The 8,676-nt window shown below is 35.9% G+C and overlaps 1 long non-coding RNA gene across 1 annotated transcript; it reads right to left on the reverse strand.

Moving 5' to 3' along the window:
• Positions 1-4,286: 4,286 nt before the first annotated feature.
• Positions 4,287-8,027, reverse strand: LOC104224663 (uncharacterized). Its single transcript, XR_710402.2, has 2 exons — positions 7,500-8,027; positions 4,287-4,727 (listed from the first exon to the last, which is right to left on the reverse strand). It is a non-coding gene; the product is annotated as an uncharacterized lncRNA (long non-coding RNA).
• Between the last annotated feature and the right edge of the window lie 649 nt (positions 8,028-8,676).

Here is an 8,676-nt window from a genome sequence, read left to right on the forward strand (position 1 = left end):
ACAAGTGCGTACATTTTATACTTTTTATAACTCGACCAATATGAGGAGACAAAATAGGAATCTTGCTGATTTTTAAAAGCTGGTTTACGGGCTGTTTTGCTGTGAATTTTTAACTGATTTGGGGGGGGGGGTGTTTTGAAGTGGTTTTGGAGCTGAATTTGCAGCATTTTTTAGCTGATTTCAGCAGGTATTTGGCTTGTTTTGGGGGTGGATTCGAACTTGTTTTTGGGGCAGTTTTTGCTGATGATTAGGGTGGAGTTGAGCAACTAATGAAGGGTGGAAATGGAATCTACCATAAATGGTGAATGACTGTGATTTTGGCGTGAAAAAGAAGAGCGTTGCGGTTGCTTGTGTGTATATCTCTAGGTATATCTCTGTTCTCCTTTTTCTCTTATTTATAAAGAGGATAAAAATTAGTTATCGACTTTTGTGCAAAAGAATTATAAGTGGGGATGTGTGATTGCGAGGGGGGGGAGTGGGGAAGTGGAGAACAGGACGTGAGAGGTATGGGGAAAAGATGAGAAACATTGACTTTTTTGGTTGCAAACTTTATCCATTTTTACTTAAGTTAATTTATTTTATTTTCTTCCCTTTTTTGTATTTTTTTAAAGATATATTAAATTATGAAGATTAAGAACTGTTTCTTACAATATAGGAAACTATATATTTACATGTACTTTAAAAGATACTAAAAAAGATTCTTTAGCATATATATATATATATATATATATATATATATATATATATATATTTTAAATAAAACCCATTAAGAGTAAGATAAAAGTTTTCAATGTTAAGATTAGACGTAAAAGAAATATTTACACAAAAAAAGTATAGAATTTGGGTGTGATAGAAAATTAGTTGTTCACAGCATGCCCATCTTTGCTTGGAAACATGAAGAGTTTTTAGGCAAAGAAAATAAACAAGATGACTAATTTTTGAACTCACTATTATTTAAAAAGGAAAAGAAGAAAAAGAAGGGGTTGCGACTGAGCCTTGGTTTTAGGCAACATACATATTCCGGGTTATAGGAGAATCGGGGCACATGTAGTTCAAGTGAAAGAAGAGTGATGGAGTATACTTAGATTGAGAGTCCACTGACGTTCCGATCCGCGGTTCCTACTATTACATCAAAATAAAAAGAAAATTACATACTCTTGAAATCTAATAGTTACAAAATTCCTATCTAAATGCCAACTGGAGTCTTGTCTTGATTATTGACTTGCTTCTCCCATTGACTTTAGATTGAAACTTTATGCTCTCGATGAAACAGACTATGAAATATTCTTGCATGCTTGTTTCTTGATCAGATGATAGAAAGATGGATCTTGACCATATGTCTCCGCATGTATTACGCCAAAGCTGGTTGCGACTGGTATTGGGATAAAACATTCCACTTTCTCTGGAAAGAACTGAAATCTTATTTTTTTTGCATATCCAATCCGTGCTTTGCAGAAAAACCTACAAGCCATCACAAATAAACAAAACGAACAAAAACTTTTCTGCCCCAGTTTGCACTAGGAAATTTTTGTGAGTTATTGAAAACACATTAAACTATCTTTGCTATTGAAGAATAAAGAATTGAAAAAGACATTTTTTTAAAGAAATAATAGGGGATGTCGTACCCAGTGTTAACAAGAAGGAAGGCAACCAGGGAATGTAGTACCCTGTATTGACGATAAGATGAGGCTCGTGGCACTCTAGGATGCTACTAGGGAATGTCGTACCCTATGTTGGCAGAAAAATACAGCCAGGTATTGTAGTACCCTATGCTGGCAATAAGATGAGGCTTGTGGCACTCGGGATGCTACTAGGGAATATCGTACCCTGTGTTTGCAATAAAAATGAGGCTCGTGGCACTTTGAGATGCTACTAGGGAATGTCGTACCCTATGTCGGCAGAAAGTAATACAGCCAGGGGATGTAGTGCCCTGTGTTGTCAATAAGATGAGGTTCGTGGCACTTTGAAATGCTACTAGGGAATGTCGTATCCTATGTTGGCAGAAAGTAATGCAGCCAGGGGATGTAGTACCCTATGTTGACAATAAGATGAGGCTCGCGGCGCTCTGAAATGCTACTAGGGAATGTCGTACCCTATGTCGGCAGAAAGTAACGCAGCCAGGGGATGTAGTACCCTGTGTTGGAAATAAGATGAGGCTCGTGGCGCTCTGAAATGCTACTAGGGAATATTATACCCTATGTTGGCAATAAAATAAGTCTTGTGGCATTCTGAGATGCTACTAGGGAATGTCGTATCCTATGTTGACAGAAAAATACAGCCAGGGGATGTAGTACCCTGTGTTGAAGATAAGATATTGATTCCATATAGTGAAACTAAGAATAACATGTTTACATGTATATTGGGAAAAAAATCAAGGATTTGAGAACTTCACTTGGTGGTGTTCGTCTTTTCACAAACTATTTCTTAAAATTGTTCTGTTTCTGTTCTGAACAATGAAAGATTTGTTAGTTTTAAAATGGAGGCCAGTTTATGGCCTTGATTATTTAAATCCCTTGATCTCGGCTCATCTTCTTTATTGATTTGAACTGCAACTGATTATTTCCTGAATACCAACTACATTTCTGACCCTGGAGAACCTTTGGCTTTTCCAAACTTTGTCATGATGGTACTTAACCTTTTTCAACTTTATGTTGCCTTTGTGGGATTTTCACTTTTGACTTCTTTTAATGTTTTCAATTTCAAAGCATCGACCAATCATGGACAGTCGGGGTCGACTTAATGCCCTTGTCGAGGCTGGGTGCCTTTTGAATATATCTGCTCACTTCAAACGAGAACCTTGTAAATCGGTCTTTCCATCTTTTCTTTTCCTTATTTTTGTAACAAAGCTAGACAAAAAGAGATTCAAAGAAAAGAAAAACAATGGAATAGAGAATGAGTTTAAAATAAGAGGTGTCCATTTCGGGGAATAGAAATACGGACTTATCTGGGAGTACATGCAGACTTTAATTAACGTGACATGCCTTTTGGACTGGATGACTGATCTATATAAACCGTCCGATTCTCAGAAACTCATCACAATTTTTGACTTGAAATTGGGAAATCTTTCTCATGATTGTGTTGATGCCATGGCTGCGTGCGTCCTCTTTTCGATCAACAATGCCCTTTGCGGGTTTTCACTAACAAGAATCTCTCATTTTTATTTTCTCTACTCACCATCGCCCTACAATGCCCATGAGGGTTTTTACCAATAGGACTCTCTCATTTGGTTGCATCCGATCCAAGTAACGTATCCTCCAATTCTTGAACGTTCTTGCCGATTGATCGGAAGGACTTGAAAGGATTTGGGTAAAAAGAATTTGGATTGAATTACAACTTTGGAACCTTTCGAAGAAACCATCGCCAAATCATTGTAACATCGGCCACAGTTTTCACTTTTGGGGAATGTGGATTTTTTGTTTGGTGTGATCGAATCCCAGAGTGAGGCTGCCTACGTATTCTTTCGGAATCAGGTCGGACGTAATTCAATTACATGAACTTGTTTTAATTTTTGTTTGTCTTCTTCTCTCCCTTTTTTGTCTATTTTTCTTCTTATTTTTCTTTTCTTTCTTTTTACATGCAAGATTCCAAAGAGGTTGATCAAGGAAAACGTATCTGGCTCAAAGGGTTTGCAATGGGTTGATAGTGTTTGGGTAACGAGAATGAAAGCCTTCCTCATCCCAATCAGAGAATGTTAACACCAAGTAGTGAGTCAAGCATAGTGCCTTTTGACTGCATCTGCATTGATTGTTGTCTCGGGGATATTCCCTTCGATGTCTCCCAAATATAACGCTCCATTTGGCAATACTCTTGTTACAATGTATGGACCTTTGCAATTTGGAGCAAATTTTTCCTTAGCTTCTTTATGGTGCGGGAAAATATGTCTCAGGATGAGTTGCCCCACTTCAAATTTCCTAGGACGCACTTTCTTGTTGTAAGCATGGGCCATTATTTGTTGTACAACTGTCCATGGCAGACTCCGGCCAATTACTTTCCATCAATCAAAGACAGTGTTTCAATCAGGTCTTGACTCAATCTTCATCATCGATCTCGGCTCCAACAATGATCTAAAGAGATGGAATCTCATTTTCGTTCCAATTATTTGTTTATTTTCTTACAAGCCTTATCTTCAACAAATTATGCTTCTTGGTTCATAATTTCGAAATCTAGCAGCATTTTAGGATCTGGGCATGAAGTCCGCAAGCATGTCATGTTATTAAAATCTGCATTTACAGAACTGAAAAAAGAATAAGAAAGGTGACAAGGTTAAGAAAAAAGACATTCATGGATGATGAAATATTGGTTTCATTTATTTGATTTTTTTTTAGAAAAGAAAAAAAGATAGAAGGGTTTACATCAGAATGTAAGACAGTAAAGTAAAAAACATTCGGATGACACACAAAAATAACTCGAAAGGCAGAAAAGATAGCAAGACCGGCTACCGAGTCTCCCGTCTGATAGGGAAAGTTTCTTGTTTGTCACCCGTTTTTTGGTTTCTCTTCTGCCGCGGCAATGGCTACTATGGCTTTCAATGCTGGATCAAATTCTCTATCATCAAATTATCCCGAGCAGGTCATGTCCTATTGCTCAAATCTGGTAAAGCCAACCCCACATTTGCCTTCGTTTTTTATATTTCACCATCAACTTGCCTACTTGCCTTTTCGTGATTTTGGATCAACAACAGTGGTGCTTGTTCCATTTGTTGAGAAGGTCCTTTTACTTCCGAGGATCTTGGATTGTTTGCGTGACCCGCCATTACAAACCAACAAACCGACCACCTTAATTAGCTTTTATTTCAAAACAACAAGCATGCTAGAATAAACACTTTTTTTTTTTCTTTTTTACCACTTTTTCTCTTTTTTTCTTTTCAAAATGATTCGATAGAACCTGATGTGGGTTGGCTACGTATCATATGGATACATGAATCAGATCTTGCGTAGTTCGGGAAGATCAATAATAAAATAAATAAACTAACTCTTTTTTTTACTTTTAAAAAAAAATCAAATCGTAAAAGCTCCAAACAAGAAAAATATTTTTGAACTTGGAATTATCTATCTCTCTCTTTTTATTTAAAATTTTCAAAAGAAAGACTTCTAAACAAGAAAAAAAAATATTTTTGGATTTTCATTTTTGATAATTTTCGAAAGAAAGAAATATTTTTTGGATTTCGATTTTTTTTAAAATTTGGGAGAAAGACTTCTAAAAAGGTGAAAAATATTTTTGGATTTTTGAATTTGACGTCTTAAAGAAATACTTCTAAAGAAGGAATTAAAAGAGAATATTTTTTTGGGATTTTGAAAATGAGGGGCCGGACCCGATGAAGGTTGCCTACGCATCTCACATCCGGTGAGAATCAGACCCGTATAGTTCGTAAATGTTTCAGGAATTGGATGAGACTTTTTGAAAAAATTCAGGCTTATGGTAAATACCGAGATTTTTTGAAAATCAGGTAAATTTCTCTCTTGTTTTCTCCCTTATGGTTTTCCCTCAATTTTTATATTTTTATTTTATTATTTTTTTAGAAATCGGTCAACATGCACAAGCCGAATCAAACATAATGCACAAGTAACACATAAGATGCATTAGGATAGTCTTGCAATTTTCGGGTACACCTGTCCTAGACGGACCCTACCCCTGTGTTGAGTCCCCAAAGTCAAATGCACATAATGCAAACAAACGTTCCTACTAGGGATCTGGCATGAGGCTATGTTAATCTAGGTTTAAATCCTAGGGGGAGTGTTTTAGACCTGGCTTAACCAAGCAGACAACTCGAGCTGAGGTGGGGGCAACGTACCAGGAGCACGAAAGTCTACCCGGTCTAGTTACTGACCCAACCTTGTTCTAATTGGTACGACTTCTAACATAAAAGTGGGCCACGCGCACGTGTGTACAATAAATTCAGAAGACTCAGAAGGGAGGCGTAAAAAGATAGTTTAATACAATTCAAATAATATCAAAGCGGTAAATAAGCGGCAATTAGCACATTAGACCCAAAAATACACTAATAACATCAAATCAATAAAGCCAAGTATAGATCACATTACAAGCTCGAATTCTGAACCCTGAGCAGAAGTTCTGGGTTATTGTCCCCAGCAGAGTCGCCAGAGCTGTCACAACTTCTTTTTTTCCTAGGAGGATAGGAAGTTTTTCCAATTAAAGTGACATAATCGAAATGAGATTATTTATTTTATTCAGAGTCACCACTTGGAATAATTATTATGGTGTCCCAAGTCATCGGTTTATTTTAAAATCTCAAACCAAGGAAATTTGACTCCGTTTAAAGTCTGCAAAAACCAGACCGGGTAAGAAATTCTTTTAACCCGGGAGAAGGTATTAGGCACTGTCGAGTTCTGTGGTTCTAGCACGGTCGCTTAAATAATTATACCTAGCTTAATTAATGTTTGATCAGTATTTTTAGAACCTATGCGCGTTTTACCTTTAATCGTTTTTAATCACTTGATTATACGGAATTATAGAATTATCTCGAAATAAGTCACGCGTACGTGTACTCGTTTTATTTGGTATGTCAAAGTTATGTCACGTGTACGTTTACACAACTATAACACTTATTATTAATAAGATTGTTTCGCCCAAAATTGCGCGAACGCATACTTTGGTTTTAATTTTGGAAATCATAATTATATCACGCGAACGTATACATAATCACGATAAATTAATTAATTAAGAACGTGCTTGAAGCTGCTAACGTTCGTGGAAAGAGATGACACTTATTCTTATTTGCATTTGGGTAAGCTCCATTATCTTTTCATGCAATCTAATTCCCCTAACATTATTTACTACTTTCACTTCCAATTCAAGTCAATATTTTAAAATTCTATCTCAATTTCGACAAACAATTTGATAGAAGTACATTAATTCATATCAACTAACCTCACGATAAGAAGAAAAATAATCCAAAAAGGACTACTAGTTAATTCCAACCAAGATGTTTAGCACATAAGAGAACAGTTCCAATCTCGATTCCCTCACAGCTGTCTAATACATATGCGGCCTGCCCATATCTAATTAACTACTATTAACAAACAAATGTCAATTCATTCTCAACTCAAATTCAAGGCCCAGTGGTATTAAATGGCCTAAAATCTTTTTTTTTTTAATTAACCAAAACCCAAAAACCTCTTTACATTATAACATTCTAAAATCCAAACTTTTCTACCTAACGAAGCCTTTCAATAGATCGTAGTCTCAACTAAGCAGTTAAAAAATTCCCAAACATAAGTCAAGCTAAAGGGTGTTTGAAAATAGCAATTTAAGAAGCAATCTTTATTTTTCTAATTAATACTTCAAAAATCTATCATATATAAGACATGGCACATACATTGATAAAATAGATAAGCAAAGCAGGTTCCGTCACTAAATAAATAAAAAAAAGTTTAAATGAAATCAAACACATGATAAAAAATGGCATTCCAATAATAAACCAATGCTACTATCGCAAGATCCAAAAGCAATGAAAGCAAACAAATAAGATAGAGATGAACCTTCAATAGCCACAACTTCAATTCAATTAATAAACTTTCCAGCTTGGTTTACATAGCGAGCAAATAGTTATTCCGAAAATGCTAAGAGGCCGAACTCGCTACCGGAGCTCGAATAATAAATCGGCGGCACCGAAACCTCGAACGCGGCCTCAAGTTTCAACCTTTTATAACTCGACCAATATGAGGAGATAAACAGGAATCTTGCTGATTTTTAAAAGCTGGTTTACGGGCTGTTTTGCTGTGAATTTTTAACTGATTTTGAGGGGGTGTTTTGAAGTGGTTTTGGAGCTGAATTTGCTGGCATTTTCTAGCTGATTTCAGCAGGTCTTTGGCTTGTTTTGGGGGTGGATTCGAACTTGTTTTTTGGGACAGTTTTTGCTGATGATTAGGGTGGAGTTGAGCAACTGATGAAGGGTGGAAACAGAATCTACCAAAAATGGTGAATGACTGTGATTTTGGCGTGAAGAAGAAGAAGAGAGCCGCGGCTGCTTGTGTGTATATCTCTAGATATATTTCCGTTCTCCCTTTTCTCTTATTTATAAAGAGGATAAAAATTAGTTATAAAAGGGGATGTGGGATTGTGCTTGGGGGGGGGGGGGGAGTGGGAAAGTGGAGAATAGGACGTGAGAGGTATGGAGAAAAGATGAGGACTTTTTGGTTGCAAACTTTATCCATTTTTATTTAAGTTACTTCTTTTTGTTTTCTTCCTTTTTTGTATTTTTTTTAAAGATATATTAAATTATGAAGATTAAGAACTATTTCTTACAATATAGGAAACTATATATTTACATATACTTTACTAAGAAAGATTGTTTAGCTTATATATATATATATATATTTGTGAACTTTTGTTTTTAAAGAAAAAGAGATAAAACTCATACTCTAACAATACAAATAGTTTATATATATATATATATATATTTAAATAAATCCTATTAAGAGTAAAATAAAAGTTTCCAATGTTAAGATTAGACTTAAAAGAAATACTTACACAAAAATAATATAGAATTTGGGTGTGATAAAAAACTAGTTGTTCACAGCAAGCATATCAGGGCAGCCAGGGCGGGCGTCAGCAAAGGCTAGTGGGCAGTTGGACGTGAATGTTTTAGGTGTCACAACTTCGTGTGCCCCAAGACTCTACTCCAGGTTCTATTCTCGAGAGTTGGTACCTCCTGTC

The sequence above is a fragment of the Nicotiana sylvestris genome, chromosome 12 (assembly GCF_000393655.2).
Source record: "Nicotiana sylvestris chromosome 12, ASM39365v2, whole genome shotgun sequence".
In the NCBI taxonomy this organism is placed as follows: Eukaryota; Viridiplantae; Streptophyta; class Magnoliopsida; order Solanales; family Solanaceae; genus Nicotiana; species Nicotiana sylvestris.